Here is a 19,170-nt window from a genome sequence, read left to right as displayed (position 1 = left end):
GTTGAAGAGGTCATAATTGAGGAGTTAGATGTGGTTGCGGAAGAAAAAGCAGCGGACGAAGATGATGTAATACCTGAAAAAAGTCGATCGACTGAAATTAGTGGTCGATCGACTAAAACTGCTGAACAGTAAATTGGCGAGACTGAAAATAGTCGATCGACTGATTTAGTTGGTCGATCGACTTTTTCGCCAGACGAGGTTGCTGATCCGTCAACTATTGCTATTGGAACGCCTTCCACTGCTGATAAGGCATCTACTTCTGACAAAAGGAAGAGTAAAGTTGCCGACTCGCCAATCGTTATCAAGGTCCCTTTTCCAGGGCGCCTAAAGAACACAAAAGTCGAGCGACAATTCGGTAAATTCTTGGAGGTCGTCAAAAATCTTCAGGTAACTGTACCTTTTACCGAACTAATTACCCAGGTACCCTCTTATGCTAAGTTTATGAAGGACATCTTGACCCGTAAGAAGAGCTTTAATGAGGTAGAGACCATTGCTTTTACAGAAGAGTGTAGTGCACTCCTACAAAGCAAGTCTCCACCAAAATTGAAGGATCCTGGTAGTTTTTCAATTCCTTGTACAATAGGCACTCATGTAATAGATAAAGCTTTATGTGATTTGGGTGCCAGTGTCAGTGTCATGCCCTATTCGGTTTGCAAGAAACTGAATATGGGGCATCTTAAAGTTACCAATGTTACCCTACAAATGGCTGACCTAACAGTCAAGCGACCTCTAGGTGTATTAGAGGATGTCCCTGTAAAGATAGGTAAGTTCTTTATACCTGTTGAGTTCATTGTATTGGATATGGCCGAGGATACTCAGATTCCCATAATTTTGAGTAGGCCATTCTTGCATACTGTAGGAGCCATTATTGATGTCAAACAGGGACGTTTGACTTTCGGGGTAGGGGATGATAAAGTTACTTTTAATTTGGCTAGCACGCTAGCTAAGCCTATGATAGAGGATACATGTTATGCTGTAGACATTGTAGATGAATCTATGTTTGATTATTGGACGGGATCCCTCCTTGGGGACCCGTTAGAAGCTTTGATAGCTCTTGATGATTTTGCAGAAGATGAGCATGTTGATTACGAGACAATGAAAGCTGATCTGAAAGGTAGGGAGTTCACTATTGAGAAAGGTGAGATGTTAAATGCGATAATGGAGACCTCCTATGCTGTTGAGGTAAAGAAACCGAAGCTCAAACCTCTCCCCTCCCACCTTAAGTATGTCTTTCTTGATGACCATGAACAGTATCCAATTATTGTTAGTTCCAAGCTTGATGATAGCCAACTCGCCGATTTGTTAGGTGTTCTGAGAAAGAATAAGAAGGCTATGGGATACAGTTTAGATGACTTGACAGGTATTAGTCCATATTTCTGTATGCATCGGATTAACCTGGAGGAAGGTCATAAGCCTCGTGCACAGGATTTACGCAGGTTGAATCAAAACATGCAGGATGTGGTAAGGAAAGAGGTAATGAAACTTCTTGATGCAGGTATAATTTATTCTATCTCTGACTCTAAGTGGGTGAGCCCAATTCATGTAGTTCCGAAGAAAGGAGGGACTACAGTGATTAAAAATGATAAGAATGAATTAATACCGACTAGAACTGTGACTGGTTGGCGGATGTGCATAGATTATAGACAATTAATGCCGCAACTAAGAAAGATCATTTCCCCCTTCCCTTTATTGACCACATGTTAGAGAGATTAGCTTCCCATAAGTTTTTCTGTTATCTAGATGGATACTCAGGGTTCTTTCAGATCCCTATCCATCCGGATGATCAGGAGAAAATGACTTTTACTTGTCCCTATGGCGTTTATGCATATCGCAGGATGCCATTTGGTTTGTGTAATGCCCCAGCTACCTTTCAAAGGTGCATGATGGGGATATTTTCCGAGGATATAGAGTCTATCATGGAGGTTTTTATGGATGATTTCAGCGTCTATGGGTCTGATTTCTCTTCTTGTTTGTCTAACCTTGATAAGATTTTGCAGAGATGTATTGAGGTTAATCTGGTGTTGAACTGGGAAAAGTGCCATTTTATGGTCAACGAGGGAGTTGTCCTTTGTCAATTAGTTTCTGATAAGGGTATACAGGTTGACAGAGCAAAAGTGCAAGTGATTGAGCAATTACCACCTCCTGTTAACGTCAATGGAGTTAGGAGTTTCTTTGGTCACGCTGGCTTTTATCGCCGGTTCATCAAGGAATTTTCTAAAATTGCTAAACCACTTACACGATTGCTAATTAAAGATGTTCCTTTTGAATTTTCTCATGAGTGTCTTTCTGCTTTTAACAGGTTAAAGCGGGCCTTGATCACAGCAACGATTATTCAAGCTCCAGATTGGGAGCTGCCATTCGAGATAATGTGTGATGCCAGCGATTATACACTTGGCGCAGTGTTAGGCCAAAGGAAAGACAAGGCTTTGAGTGCTATTTACTATGCTAGCCGAACATTGGATGAGACTCAGGTTAATTATGCTACTACTAAGAAGGAGATGCTGGCTGTAGTATATGCACTAGAGAAGTTTAGGTCCTATCTGCTCGGGTCCAAGGTGATAGTTTTTACCGATCATACTGCTTTGAGGCAGCTTCTTGTTAAGAAGGACACCAAGCCGCGACTATTGAGATGGATACTCCTAATTCAGGAGTTTGATTTGGAGATTCGAGACAAGAAAGGCTCTGAAAACCTTGTTGTTGACCATTTATCTCGACTAGAGCTGCAAAATGAGGGAGATGTTCTCCCTATTAATGACTCCTTTCCCGATGATATTTTATTAGCTATTTCTAATGCTGAAACTCCTTGGTATGCTGATTATCCTAATTTTATTGTAGGTAATTTATTACCTCCCGATATGTCATATCACCAGAGGAAGCGGTTCCTTCACGATGTAAAGCAGTATTTCTGGGATGACCCTTATCTGTTCAAGGAATGTGCTGATGGACTTTATAGGCGGTGTATACCGCAGTGGGAGACCGAAGCTATCCTAGAAGCATGTCATTCATCCTCCTATGGCGGTCACCACGGCCCCTCTAGGACCGTGGCTAAGGTACTTCAGTCTGGTTTTTATTGGCCATCCATGTTTAAAGATGCTAAATATTTTGTTGTAGCTTGTGATGCGTGTCAGCAGACGGGAAACATTTCAAGGAGACATGAGATGCCTCAAGTTGGCATTTTAGAGGTAGGGATTTTCGATGTCTAGGGCATTGATTATCAAGGTCCATTTCCGTCAAGCAAGGGTAACAGGTATATTCTAGTAGTTGTTGATTACGTGTCTAAGTGGGTAGAGGTCGTTGCTTCGGTCCATTGTGATGCAAAGACTGTCATCCAACTTTTCAAAAAGGTGATTTTTCCTCGTTTTGGTGTCCCTCGGGTTATCATTAGCGATGGAGGTATGCATTTTAAATAGAAACAACTTACTACTTTACTGTCTAAATATGGTGTTGAACATCGTAGGGGTTTGGGGTATCATCCTCAAACTAGTGGTCAAGTAGAGGTCTCCAATCGGGAGCTAAAAGAAATTTTAGCAAAAGTTATTTCTAAATCACGAAAACATTGGAGTATGAAATTAGATGACACTTTATGGGCATATAGGACTGCTTTTAAGACACCAATTGGTGCATCACCGTATCGATTAGTCTATGGTAAGTCTTGTCATTTGCCTGTAGAGTTGGAGCATAGGGCATGGTGGGCAATTTGTGAATTGAATTTTGATGCTAATTTGTGTGGTGAGAAACGCTTATTGCAGCGGGATGAGCTAGAAGAGCTTAGGCTGAATACCTATGACAGCGCCCGCATCTACAAGGAGAAAACCAAGAGGCGGCACGATAAGAAGATCCTACCGCGTGAGTTTCATGTTGGGGAGCGAGTACTGCTATTCAATTCCCGACTTCGATTATTTCCTGGTAAGCTAAAGTCCAGGTGGAGCGGTCCCTACACGGTAACAAATGTTTTCAAATTCGGGTCAGTTGAGCTAAAGAATTCCGCGGGAGAAAAGTTTAAGGTAAATGGTCACCAAGTGAAGCACTATTACGGTGCTAACGACTTTGTTGGAGTGGTCGAATTGTTGTATTTCGACCCAATTTCTGAACCTGAAGACTGAGGTAACAGAGGTCGAGCGGGACCTTAAAAACCAGCGATGACCGGGAGGCAACCCGGATTGTATACATTCTTGTAATTTTGTTTGTGAACTTTTTAATTTTCGTGTGTGTGCGCTTTTATTGCTTTTTAGTTCAAGTTCTGTCAACAAGTGCTCTTGCAGTTTGTGTGTGCGACTTTGCCTATAGTGGACGGTCAAAAAGGAGAAAAACACGCTGCTATTCAGGTTAGAAAAAGTCGATCGACTAGACTAAATAGTCGATCGACTTTAATCATAAGCAGAACGAATGGAAAAGTCGATCGACCAAAATTGAATGCCCAAGTGTTAAAAAAGTCGATCGACCGGTCAAATAGTCGATCGACTAAAATTTGAAAAAAATAGCAGCGTGTTTTTGTTTTAAGTAATAAGTCTATTTACTTATTATTTCATTCATTCATAACACAACAACAAAAAAGAAGGAAAAAAAAAGAAAGGGAAAGAGCAGACGAACGCAGCAGCCGCATCGTCACTTCCACTCCTCTCTTCTTCATTTTTCTTACTTGTTTTTGGTGTTAATTCCTCCTATTTTCCGTCTCATCTACGCACAAGTAAGTTTCCCTTTCATTTTACCCTTGTTTTTAGCCGTTTTTACCCAATTTCGAATGCTAATTTTCGAAACTAGGGTTCTATAATTTGGGGGTTTTTGATTCTTTTGATCAATTCATGTGCTTCTTGCTTAATAACCCTTTTTGCCATTGTCAATCTTCGAAATTATGGTTTATAATTTGGGATTTTTCTGATTTTTGTGATCTAACCTTGTCTGATTTGGTTAGTATACCCTCTTGGATGATTCAATTTGAAAAAAAAAAGGCCAAGGGTGGTCTTTAGAACGATTTCAGAACAAAATTTTGGGTGCAATTTTCGGTCGCGGCTTGTGCGGAATATGGCTGCGTTTTATGGGATATCACACGGGATTTTATGGCTGCATTTTATGGGATATCATGTGGCCTATCTCTGATTTTCAGTTTCAAATAGCAATTTAAAATGTGCTTTTAACGTAAATTGGAGTAGTGTAGGCTCACATATTTTCAATATTAGATGGCAGCCGATGTCATTCATTCTTACTGTGCTCTATATTGGCGAAAATTTCAGAAATTATGGAAGGTAAGAGGAGACGTACAGCTGGGCAGTCTTCTAGCCGCGACACAGGCGGCAGCAGCGGTCAAGGTTCACAATTACCAATTACTGATTTGGTAATTCATGAGGCCATCGATAGTCTACCTGACTATCCTGAGGTACATTTCACGACAAAGGCTCAAAGAGACCGTTTTATTATGCTTACTCGTCTTAGTATTACCCCGACCCGCTTTCTAGACCGGGAGAGTTTGCTTACCTTGGGTTTTTATCAACCTGTTTTTGACCTCCTAAATGGGACGGGTATGATAGGGCTGGCCACTATGCGTGAGTATACTTATCTCGTGCCAACACTTGAGTTTTTCAGCTCTTTTCGTTACTACGCAGGAGACTATGACAAGGAACCCACCGAAAATTGTATTTATTTTCGTCTTTTCAACCAGGAATTTGCTATGTCCTTAGCTGCTTTTGACGGCTATCTTGGGTTATATAGTGAGGGGGAGCACAACCCACCTAGGAAAGTGGACCGACTTATGTGGGGGGCCATTTCGGACAACTTTGAGGGCCATAAGAGGGGTCAGTTTGTACACAACCCTCATGTTCGTTTCTGGCTTTGGTTGGTCGGTAACACCATCTTTGGTCGAAAAGAGTCTTAACAATTTTAATAAACATGAGTTGAATATCTTGGGTGGGTACTTAAACATTGATAGTGGTTCTCCCTTTGTCCTCAACATTGCCTCTAGGACAGCCCATCACTTTCAGAACATCAGGGATGGGAATTTATCTACTGTTGTCTGTGGCGGGTTAGTCACTCACTTAGCCCGCCGACTTTTTCCCGACTTCCCCTGAGGCATGCTGCCTCTAGGACATGAGGATCCAGCCACTCTAGACAGCCTTTGCTTAATGAACATTCCTTACATGATTGACGTGAAATGGCTCTCATCTGACCGTACGTGGAAGATCTTCACGTACCCTTCTGTGACTTTACCTTGCACCACCATACCTCCTTTGGTACCTCTTCCGCGCATAGAGGGAAGAGGACATCGCCCACCTATCCCCTCCTACCTTATGGAGTATTCCATTCCCGCTCCTAGGCAGCAGCGGAATGCTCCCACTGCTAGGGAGCAGGGCCAGTCTTCTCGGGCCCCACATACATCTCCGCGCACTACACCCTCCACGACTGGTGAAACTCAGCCTGGACCAGAGCCGGTTTACCCGGCCCACTTTATTTGTCCACCTCCCTTTATCGCCCCACCGGTCATGGATCAGGCGGGGCGAGATCACCTTCTACTTGACATGTGCAGACGTACAGCTAGGATGGAACTGAACCAGGCCCTAGCTGACTTTCATGTCTACGACCGCTAAGCCCGTGCCGGATGGTTGCCACCAGCTGGGTGGTCACATCCGTCTTAATACCGCTACCATGTGGACGGTTACCCTCGCCCTACTACTACGGAGGACACAGCTGGGGAGGAGGAGGACACTGACTACGAGGCGGGCGACGACTAGTAGCAGCTGGCTACGACCTCCCCTTGTTGTTGGCTGGTTTGGGGAGGTCTCTTACGTGCTTTATCTTGTGAGTCCTTTTTCTTTCTTTGCTTCATTTGTATTTCATCTCGTTTTGCGTACCCCTTTCTCCCATATATTTTGATGCTGCTGGTGTTTGCTGATCACAATGGGGGCATTGTGTGATTTGGTTTGGGGAGGGTATGCATCTGTCTGTTTGCATCCATCTGCATTTTTGTTGCACTTTTTTTACTTGTTTATTGCATTTCCGTTTGCATTGTTTTTATTTTTCTTTTCCATCAAAAAAAAATTGAAAAATTTGAAAAAAAATACAAAAACATGCTTTTCTTTTGCATATTAGGTCGAGTCGGAACGGTAGTATTTCAATGATGATTTTGCGCTACATTTTATTTTGCCTAAGCCTTGCATAATTGACATGTTATTAACAGAGTCTTATATGCATGGTCCACGAGTTTTTGTTAAATTTCTTGCAGAACATTAGACTTGACTTTGAATTCTTGCAAGCTACCTATAATTTCTAAGGTTTAGAGCTTATAAACTAGTGACATTCATGACCAGTTCATGTAGGAATGTGAGTAGTTACTCCTTATAAGGCATGTTACATCAAATTGCATAAGCATGAATTCAGTCTACTTAGTACCTGTATGTGTGGATACCCAGTAATTGCTGAGACTGCAACAAACATCCGATGATTATCGGACTATAACGTGCTTTGGAATCGCGGCGTTTGATGGACAGTTTGTGTACAACTTTACGTCGGAAAACTTAAAACGATTTCGAAAATAAAACATTTCACAACTTTTCAAAAGTACCTGGAGTGTTTAATGCACGACGACTGGGTCGCAATGACACTAACTAGAGTCAAAACCGACACCGGACCAAAAACCGACTCAAAAATTCAAATCCCGACTCCAACAACGAGTCAAACCGAGTCAACCACCAAAAACAAAACATTCAAAGCCTTTTATACTAAGATTTTCCGGATTCATGAATGGTCATGTACCAAACATGTGACTACAAATCCTAGGATAGAACAAATCATGATTGCACTTGTGTGAAAGTGACAAGACAACTCGAAGAACCGCGACGTGGCTCGCGCCTCTTTGAGCAGCCCAGGTGGCCACGTCGCTCAAAACACACACAACCACTCATTTTCCTATAAATACCCCTTAAATTCCCCCATTTGAGAACTCACGCGAGTGTCCGCCCCCTCTTTTCTCCCTTAATTAAAATTCTCGACTCGACTTACTAAGTCACAATCCGACGCGTATTTACGACCTACCGATCGTAAATACAAGCCTTACACATTGTTTGGTACCGTCATCGTGCATTAAATCACTTGACCGACCACTTCGACCACTACACTGTCACTAAATTTAATAAAACACTCTTTTTACTTACCAAAACGGTTTTAAACCGGGTCTTTTTCAACCAAACAAGTTGTTACACTTACGTCGGTTTCTCGCCATAACCAAACATGTAAGTATGAGGGGTGTAAAAATCCTTCTTTTATCATGTCTTTGATGATTTCATGACTATAACATGCTAAAACATGCATAACACGATCCAAAACATGGGATAGATGAGCCAAAACTGAGTTTTGGCCTGAGGCAGAAGCCCCTTATTGTGCACATAGGCTCGCGCCTCAATGGGGTGCCCAGGTCAGAACTCAACCGTGTTTGTTCTCGTCTTTCCCCTTTAATCCATTTTCATATTTGTAATTGGTTTTTACCATTTCAAACATTTTTCACCCTTGGTTCCTCATACCATGACGGTTAAATCCGTGTTTCGGTGATAATATTTGGTTAATGACATTTAAAAGGTATTTAAAGCCTTTTATTTCATTTCTTTACATTTTGGGAGGTATTTTAAAGCCTTTCATCATTTCTTTACATTTTCAAAACAAGCATATTAGTCACCAACGCAAAGTCATCCTTGGTTCTACATACCATGCCAGATTTTAACCCGGGTACGATGATGAGTATCGACTAATTATATTCAAATGAACTTAAAACGATTAGTTCATAATTGTTTTCAAAACTATTCATGTCAAGCTTGTCAAGTCGAACCCGACACCGAATATCATCAAAATAATGACGATTATTCAAGTCCCGTTCTTCAAATCAACAAATACGGTCTAAATGACCCTTTCAAACCAAATCGGGTCAAATACCCATTTTTTAATACGTCTTATAAGCGTCTTTCGAATGGTCACAACAAGGCATATAACCGTTGGTTGACCCGCGCCTAAACAGGCCCCTTCTTTCTTATTTCCAAAACCAGGGGAAGCCCCCTTACACTGCCGGCCTGCTCGCACCTCATATGGCCGCCTAGCACAAGGCCTGTTTCCTTTCCAGCATTAGTCTAGGACGATCCCGACTCTGGCCAACCCGGATATAGGACGGATCAGATGACTATTTGCTTATTCAAAAATCACACTTGCAAAATGATTTACTAAGACAAATGGATCACGTTATGCACCATAAACCTAATTGGGTAAATGGATGTTTAATTTCCATCTTGCATGCAAATCAACTATTAATCCAACTCGACATCTTATACTTGATACTTGGATTAAATCAACCAACTTAGAAAGCTCTCACATGTTAGGTTTAAATTATTGGATGCGCATTCATGCATTTAAACCGTTTTATCAACTTTTGCATTCAACCAACCAAGATCGATCAAGAGAGGCGCTACATGGCGGATTGGGTGTCTGATTAAAGGGCTTCCCAATACGTACCTTCACCTCTTACTCAGAAACTTTGGATAGTGGACGACCTTATCCAGGGCGTACGAGAGTCATTCTAGAGATATGATGCTAAAGAGGGATGATTCCTTATCTTTAGTACCTATGTCAAACCCTGCTTTGTGCTTCGTTTGACCGAGGTATAAAGTGGATTCGAACGGGTTCCAAGCATCCCACAAATGCTTGGTGGCGACTCCGAACATCTCTAATCGTTTCGAGACCCTTACCGAGAGAAACCGACCGATCTAAAACGATCCGGTCGAAAGCATTTTTACGCCGCCGAGCGTGGCTTTCAAAAGACCGCTGTATGTCCACAGATCGACTGGGCTAGCAGGTGGGCCATGTCCACAGATTGGCGACTCCGCTGGGGAAAACTAGGACACTTGTGTCTTTGTGATCCCTAGATGGTGAGACTCGAACGAGGTCTTGGTTGGAATGCATTAATTGATATTACGGTCACGGTCGGGTTCCTTGCCTGGGCCCACAACCTAACCCTTTTCGACCAATTGGCTCGTCTCGTCGGCGTGAGTTTTCTCATCCCCGCGTTTCGAATCCCGATTAAGTCAAGCATGCCATTGACATTACACATTTCTGTTTCGTCAAAGAGCTTTCATCACTTTCGAGCACGAGGATAGGGCACCCTCCTTACACATTTTGTTTTGATTGGTATCCCTCTCGCAAATCGGGGTTTGATTGCTTGGTGTGTAACCCAGCCTTCTAAGCCAAAACCCGTGTCAGCATAATGTATAATATAATGAACTGTGAGTGTGGTCGGGTCGGAGCTATATTCTATTTTTCGGAACAATTGTCATTGGAAGCACCTAGACCAAAACACAATTTATAACTTCACAAACAACTCTACAATTAGTAAAGAGGCAAGTAAAGGTCGGATCCCAAGGGACGGGAATTGAGATGAGATTTCTATTGAAACTAGTGGTGTCTTAGGGGTGTCACAATTGGGGTTGATGTAGAAGGTCACTAAACTAAATAGCAATGAAAATAAACAAGCAAGATGAATTAAAAGGGTTGTAAACAATTGATAAAAAGCACTAGGGTGTCATGGGGTCATAGGGGATTCATGGGAATTGATCATACAAACATGTTCTCAAATTATAAGCAAGCAATTATTGTTGTGATGGATTGAGTTGGGTTATATCTTACAATCCTAGGAAAGTTTGGGTCCCGGAGCCGAATCGATTAGATTGTACAACACCTACAAGTCGACTTAGTCTTTCCTACTCAACAACATGCATGGTCTAATGAGACTCGAGCTGGTTTATGTCTTACAAGTCTCATTGAAAAGATAGGTGATGGGTAAAAAATGCAAGGATTCATAGGCTCGCATTTCATCAAACATAACATGTGCATGAGTTGAGATCAAAACAAGCAAGCAATAAACCATGAAAGCATATTAATTTAAGCATGAATCATTCCCCATGTTGGTTTCCCCTAATTACCCATTAACCCTAGCTAGGTCACTACTCACTCATTATCATGTTGATCATGCTAGCAAGGTTGTCAATCATACCAACAAAATGAAACATGATGAATAAATGAAAGTAATTAACAATAATTAAAAAGGGATTAAGAGAATTATACCTACTAATGATTCCAATAATAAAGCAAAGAATAAAAGAAGTACTTGATGCTTGATTAAGAGGTTGTCAATCTCCCAATAATAACCCAAATAATCTTCAATTACCCAAAATAAAGGATGAACAAAAGAGAGATTAAGGAAATAAAACTTGTATTAAAACTTGATTAATTGTTGATTACAAAACTAAAGAGAGATTTGATTGATATTAACTACTCTAAGAATTGATAAGAAAAACATGCTTTTCCAATTAGACTAATGGGGTATTTATAGTGGAAATTAGGTGGATGCATTAGGGTTAACTAAGGGATTAAATGACGATTAAGTCCCTACTTAAGGAAACGCCGGTATTTTCTGAAGGATGGGCATCTTTCTTGAAGCTTGAAGAAAGAATTTGCGCTGTACTGGAATCCGTGCGTCTTAGGCTCGGGACGGCCGGATTCCTGTGTCCCTGCCCGGGCGTCTTTGGGAGAAGACGGGCGTCTTTGGGAGAAGACGGGCGTCTTTGGGAGAAGACGGGCGTCTTCTGGTAGCTGCTGCCCGGGCGTCTTTGGTGGAAGACGCATGGATTGTGAAGGTGGAGGACGGGCGTCTTCAGCACAATCCGCACGGATTGCTGCTCAGCTTTGTTTTCTTCTTCTTTTCTTCCCTTTTCTTCATAAAATCCTTGGGGATTTCCTTGGGGATGCAAGGATCTTTCCTCATCATTGCCCAACTACTATAGTATGTATAAAGGCCTTCTAATCTTGTCTCTCCTTGATGCTTGGTCATTGAATTCAATCAATTTAGTCTCATTTTGCCATGAAAATGCAAGGTTTGCACTCCTTTCCTACCAAGGACACAAAACCTCAAAGAATATGCAAAACAAAGAACTAAAGACATTGAATGACCCAAATATGCACTAAAAAGCATGGGAACAAGGCTAATTCGGGGACTAAATATGCGCTAATTATGGTCACATCAAATATCCTCAAACCGAACCTTTGCTCGTCCCGAGTAAAGAGGTGACAAAGACTAGGACCATTATTTAAACTAACCTAATAACATAGCCGATATGAGACAATTAGCGGGTCTCACTCCGCCCCTTCAACTCATAACAAGACAACCATGAGGTAGGATGCCTTCTTGCAAGGCAAGGTGGGTCATGCCAAAATGGCGACACATCCAAACATTAAGCACACAAAATCAAATAATGGATGCATCTACAAAAAGAATAGCCACTTCCTCATCAAGTGGCGGAGTCAACTAAAAAAGAACAAATTTAAGAGCATATATTCCGTCTCAAATACTAGTTCAACAAATTACTAAGGCTAAGAGGATGGCACTAAATCACCTCCTAATGGTGTAAAACTAGACTACTTTCGTCCTCAATTTCCAAATGCTTTCGTCAAGAGCGATCGGATGGTATGGATTGATGATCCCCATGATGCTAGTAGCATATGACATGATAAATCTCGAGTTCTCTACAAAAGTAAAGGTCATGGATCGTCCCAAGCTCGACAAAGTGGCTTGACAAAAAGGCTTTTTGGGAATGAAATGCTCAAATCGTTGTAAACAAGGGTGGATATGACTAGTATTCAAAAATTGACCTCATTCAACTTTCACATTTCAAAAATTAGAGATGGGGTTTGTCCCTTCCGTGCTAATGTCCTTTGCTTTCGCCAATCGCTTATTAGGCAACCGGTTAACCTCTAGACAATAGCTTTTCGGGGTGATAGTCACTCTGTCTCTGGGCGGTTGAATTCACAATTGTGTGGGGGCCCAATTCAATGGATCCCTCTCCAAAGCACATCGAAGTGGTATGCCTCCATCAAAACAACTAAAATTCTCAATATTTCAACATTTCATAACATTTGAGGTTTCCTCGGCAATAAAACGTTTCCACATAACAAAATCTTTGAAATGAGCACTTCAAACTTATTGATAGAAAGTATTTTTGGGTTGCCTTACCACAAGGTCAATCAAGGTCACCTAGACAAGTTAACCAAGTCCACATCGCATCACGGGGTTGGAATAGGTGACTCACATGCAAACCCTTGACTAGGCTTTGGGTCATGGGTCGAAAGACACTAGTATGACACAACCTAGGGTGTTTTACAACCATTCTAGTAGGCAAAGTCTTAAGTTGAAAAAGTATTTGTAATGGCGTAGTTGCTCTTGTCAAAGTTTCCAATTAGGCACTTTTCAAAACATTTTATCTAAATGCAACTATATGCTATGATGCAACTATTATATACTTCTTAATGCAAGTGATTCTACCAACTAATATGACATATAAACTAAATGCAAGTCCTAAGTTCACATTGTTATACCGCATCAATCAAAATAATGCCACATAATCATTAACATAAAGAGGAAAAAGGAGATTGGAAAGATCATACCATGCGGTCTTCAATATCCTCATGTCTCGGATGTGGCGTAGTCGATTAATGTGAACAAGGATAGAACAAACACAATATATACAATAATATATACATGACTACACTACAAAGGAAATGAACTTGTTTTTGGTTTTTCAATTTTCAAATTTTTATGATTTTTCGGAATTTTTCAATTTTTTGGATTTTTAAATAAAAGTTAAGTTAGAATTCCCCATCCCCACGCTAATATGGGCATTGTCCTCAATGGCCAAAATGATGGGAAATTATGCAAACATGATGCATGATTTCTACACTAAATGCAAGCTACACTAATCTATACTACATGATGCATGGGTTTTTGTTTATGACGGAGAGGATAATTTAGATTACCTCCCGTTGTGTATGCATGTACTTCCCCAAACCGAGTTAGACATTATTGCTAATGTCCTAAGGTTGGGTGTAGTTCATGCACACACGATGTAATGCATGAAACTAATTTTGTCATTTTGGATTTTCAAAAGCGGCAACAATAAAATGAGAACACCTCAATGGGGCCGAGGTGTTAGTCCTCTATGGTGCTAGGACTACTCCTACAATGATCAAGATAAATAAATAAAACAAAGAGAGAAATAGACAAACCTCAAGAGGGTAGGAGCCTCCAAAGCTAGCTAACCTTCCATCATATCATCACTATCATCATCTTCCTCACTAGAAGTGGACTCATCACCACTTCCCTCTTCACTTTGTTGGTCACCTTGCTCATCATCCTCTTCTCCTTCTTCACTAGCTTCTTCATCAATGTTATCATCAACCTCTTCATCACCGACAACCTCATTATCACCCGGAGACTCACCCCTAGATGCACTCGGAAAGAAGACTTCCCTATCCGCCCAACTAGGCAAAGGACATGAAGGGTCAAGTAGTCCTTGCCTAGCTAAGTGAAGGAGGGGTGGATATTGGGCTAAGTAAGCATCTTCCCGGTCCTTGAAGGCTTGCTTGTGCATCTCTTGCATAAGAAGAGTCATATAATCATTTCTTGCTTCAACACCTTCGGGCTTGAACTCTTGGTACTCGAAAGGATAGGGTGGTGTGACAATGGAAGAGGAGGGCATTTCAATTTCACCCTTTTGTTGTCGGATAATGTATTCGGCCTCTTTTGATAGGGGAAGTAGATAGTTGGTCCGGTGGACACTTAAACGACAAATCTTCGAAGGCAAAGTAAAAGATCTAGCCTCACTAGTGAGCCATCCATACTTGCTGTCAAGAGGGTTATGAGAGACCCATTTGTATTTGTTTATCATAGTATCAATATCAATGAGATGACCACCCTTCTTCGCCACATACTTGTTATCCTTGTTGAAGTTCGGATCAAAGTATTTAGCTAAAATAGCGACTAGACCTCCATTCATAATAACGGTAGTGCCTTGCTTCCCACAATCAACATTTAGCCATCTATCCACCAAAAGCCTTAAAGAGTTGAAAGGCTTGGTGAATTCCCTTCCAATGTTCAAGGCCGACTCAAGAAGAACAAAATCGAGTTTGGTGAAATGGTTGGTGTCTTTTCTTGCAATGATGGTGTTCCCTATGACCTTGTGCCATACTCTAATGCCCGGATGGTGGACTAATAGAGTGCGACTAGCATGAAAGTTCTCACATTTCCTTCCGGAAATCGCTTCCCAAAGAGGGTCGGGGTCATACTTGCCAACATTCTTGAAATAACTCGGTGAATCGCTAAGACCCAAAGCTTTACCCATTTCTTCAAAGGAGATGCGCCTACAAACATTAGCTAGGCGAAACTCGATGCTTTCCATAGTCTCTACCTTGTTAACTTTCAAAGAACTCAAAAATTCCAAGGTAAGGGAGGGGTATGTCAATTCTTTTGATTCAAACAATTTCTCCAACCCCATGGCTTTAAAGAAGGCTCTAGTTTGCTCAAGGACACCCAACTTATCTAAGGCATCTTCACAAATAAACTTGGTGGATAGAAATGATTTTCTAGCATACTTGGCAAAAGTGTCCCTATGGGATTTGGAAATGAAAATTACCTCCGGATAATTCGAAAGTTGAGCAATTTCCGGAGTAGAAGATGTTGTTGCTTCCATGGGAGGTTGTTCTTGTTGCACTTCCAAGTTTGGGCTAGCTACCACCATAGCCAATGCTTTCTTTGCTTGAAGACTCTTTTGTCTTGATGAGAGTGCCTTTGCCTTTGGTGCCTTTGCCTTTGTTGCTTTTGTTGCTCCCTTTGTCCTTGCCATTGATGAATAAACCAAGAAAAGAGTGAAAATATTCAATTTTCTAGTGTACCCAAATCGATTTAAAGATGAAAGGCTTTGCCTTTATGAATTCAAAAATCGACTCAAAGGTTGAAGATTTTGTGCTTGGTTTTGATTTTTGTTGAAAGAGGAGTGATTGATTTGTTGTTAAAAGGATGTTTTGATTTGATTTTGGTGAATGTTGTTGAGGAATCTTGTTTTTGTGATGGAGAGGATGAGGGTTTAGGAGTTATGGGGTTTATGGGTAGTGTTTTGAATGAAGGAATGAAGAAATGAATGTGGGAGGGGGTTCATAATAAACCCGAAAAATTTGAAATGCAGGGGGAAGACGGGCGGCTTTCCTTCGGGACACCCGGATTCTGCCTGTTCTGGGTTTCAGAATTCTCGCCTAAAGACGGGCGGATTTGAACAAAGACGGGCGGATTTGAAAATGTGGGACGGGCGTCTTTCAGAGAAGATGGGCGGATTCCTTTCCAGGGATTTTTCTTGTTTTCCTCAGCCAAAGAGACGGGCGTCTTTCAGTGAAGACAGGCGTCTTTTTGAGGACGGGCGGATTCTATTGCAGGACGCCCTGATTCGCTAACAGTCCAGAAATTTCAAAAATTCAGCTCATAAGGACGGCCGTGTTCTGCCCAATATGCCCGGATTGCCTGAAGACGGGCGGATTCTCTTGAAACCGCTCGGATTCGACCCCTTTTACCCGGATTCTGTTCCATCCGTGTACCTTGCATATCCCTTGTCATTTTTCCATTCTTCAAAATCTCGTGTTCTTCATTATGGGGGCACTACTAAGGCGTGGATAGCCTAGGCAATTGCCATCCCCTCACTAAACTAAAGCACTACACATCAATCAAAATTATCAGTCCCTCCCTCACTTCTCTCAAACATGATAATTATCTTGATCAAAGTATAAAAATCCAAAGATGACAAAAATGCAAATTAAGAATTGAAATGCGAGTTAGGGAGTTAGAATTATTTACAAATGGTGGTTTAGGGAGGACTCCACCAAACTCTCATTCTTGATGAGATGTCAAGGGGGCATGTCCAAGGTGTTGTTGATGTTGCTCAACACCTTGAAAAAGTAATCAAAAGCTTGTTCATTGTCATGATAAAGGTCTTCAATAGACCTTTGCCCTTGTTGTCGGTCTTGATCGATGGCATTACCAATGTAGGGATTGAAAATCCCTTCAAATTCGTCGTCCCAAAGACCACAAACTTCATTAAGTTGATCATTGAAAATCTCTTGATTTGATGGAGAGAACTTTCCCATTTTCTTTTCTTGGCCAATGAGGCCATCTTCTTCATTACTTGACTTTGGTGAGCTTTGCAAGCTCTCTTTGTTACAATTCACTTGCTCTTTGAATGGAGCATCTTCAATTTTCTTCTTCCATTGGAGTTCCGACTTCTTCCTATCATCTTTCCTACTATAATGATCGATCATAAAACACGGTTCATGTAAACGGGCAGCTCTCATAGTCTTGTCAAGATTAAAAGTTATACTCTCATCTCCCACTTCTAGAGTGAGCTCTCCATGTTTTACATCAATCACCGCACCCGCGGTGTGTAAGAAAGGTCTTCCTAGAATGATTGGAATGTTGGAATCTTCTTCCATATCAACAATGACAAAGTCCACCGGGATGAAAAATTTCCCAATTAAATGCGGAACATCTTCCCATATCCCTAATGGTGTCTTCGTCGATCTATCGGCCATTTGGAGTGTGATATTGGTGCATTTAAGCTCTCCCATCCCCAACCTTTTACTCACCGAGTACGGAATAACACTCACACTAGCCCCTAGATCACATAAGGCTTTGTTGATCGTGGTGTCGCCAATGGTACACGGTATTGAGAAGCTTCCCGGATCCTTTAGTTTTGGAGGTGAACTCCCTTGAAGTATTGCACTACTCACCTTAGTGAAGGCGATAGTCTCAAGCTTCCGGATCGACTTCTTCTTTGTGAGGATGTCTTTCATGTATTTCGCATAGGCCGGCATGTGATTGATTAATTCCGTGAAAGGAATCGAGACTTCCAAATTCTTCACAATTTCCATAAACTTTCCAAGTTGGTCATCAAATTTGGGCTTGGCTTGACGACTTGGAAAAGGAAGTCTAATCACAATGGGCTCCTTCTCCTTGACCTTGTCTTCATTTTTCTTTGGAATTTCTTCTTTTGATGGTTCTCCATCCTTGGAGTTTTGCACAATTTCTTCCTTATCACTAGCTTCCACAACTTCATCCTCAACTTGCTTCTTCGGTGCTTCATACCTTGTACCACTTCTCAAGTGAATGGCACTAACCGTTTCATGTCTTGGGGGATTACTTTGAGGTGGTAATTGCCCCTTTTGTCTTTGTGAGCTTGAAGATGCTAGTTGAGTCAATTGGGTTTCCAACATCTTGGTGTGAGCTAGAATGTTGTTGATGGTGGTTTCCTTTGCTTGACTATCTTTTTGCATTTGAGTGAAAAATTCTTGTTGATTCTTTTGCATTTGGAGGACCGCTTTTTGAACATCAAAACCTTGGTCATTTTGTTGATTGTATGGATTTTGATTTTGGTAACCTTGGTTTTGGTTGTAAAAGGGTCTTTGATTTTGGTTTCTCATGGGAGGTGGGGTGTATGTTGTTTGAGGGTTTTGAACATTTTGGCTTTTGTATGAGAGATTTGGATGGAATTTGGTGTTTTCATTGTAATAGTTGGAATAAGGGGTACCACTCTTGTATGCTTGGAAAGCATTCACTTGTTCATTTGTTCCCCTACATTCACTTTGGTCATGTCCCAAAGTTCCACAATTCTCACATATCCCACTTGGGATTGATGAAGATGCCGTCATGGCATTAACATGATGCTTTGGTGATTTTGAGGCTTCTTCAAGTCTAGCCATAGCTTTTTCAAACTTCAAATTGATTATGTCAATGTGAGCACTAAGTTGAGCACCCAATTGAGTAACGGAGTCCACTTCATGCTTTCCTCCTCTAGTAGCCTTGCGAGGTCTACTATATTGTGAGTTATGGACCGCCATTTCCTCAATTTTGTTCCAAGTTTGATTGTCATCAACTTCGGTGAACATTCCATTTGATCCCATGTTGAGAATGTTCCTTGAATCTTCATATAGACCGTTCCAAAATTGTTGTACCAAGAACCACTCGCTAAGTCCATGGTGAGGACATGAGCGACAAATTACTTTGAACCGCTCCCAAGCTTCATACAAAGATTCTTCATCCCTTTGCTTAAAACCCGTAATTTGAGCTCTTAGCATGTTAGTCTTTTCCGGTGGGTAGAATTTTTTGTAGAAAGCTAGAGCTAACTTCTTCCAAGAATCAATTCCGAGAGTAGCCTTATCAAGGCCTTTCAACCATTGTTTCGCGGTGCCAATTAGAGAAAAAGGAAATAAGACCCATCGAATTTGGTCTTGAGTTACACCGGTTTGAGAAATCGCATCACAATAGTCACAAAAGGT

The 19,170-nt window shown here is 41.3% G+C and overlaps 1 non-coding gene across 1 annotated transcript; it reads left to right on the top strand.

The window, feature by feature from the left end:
* The first annotated feature begins 18,862 nt into the window (after positions 1 to 18,862).
* Positions 18,863 to 18,969, top strand: LOC141650727 (small nucleolar RNA R71). Its single transcript, XR_012546745.1, has one exon. It is a non-coding gene; the product is annotated as a small nucleolar RNA R71 (small nucleolar RNA).
* The last annotated feature ends 201 nt before the right edge of the window (positions 18,970 to 19,170 follow it).

The sequence above is a fragment of the Silene latifolia genome, chromosome 3 (assembly GCF_048544455.1).
Source record: "Silene latifolia isolate original U9 population chromosome 3, ASM4854445v1, whole genome shotgun sequence".
NCBI lineage: Eukaryota > Viridiplantae > Streptophyta > Magnoliopsida > Caryophyllales > Caryophyllaceae > Silene > Silene latifolia.
This window is presented reverse-complemented; position numbering and strand designations above follow the sequence as displayed.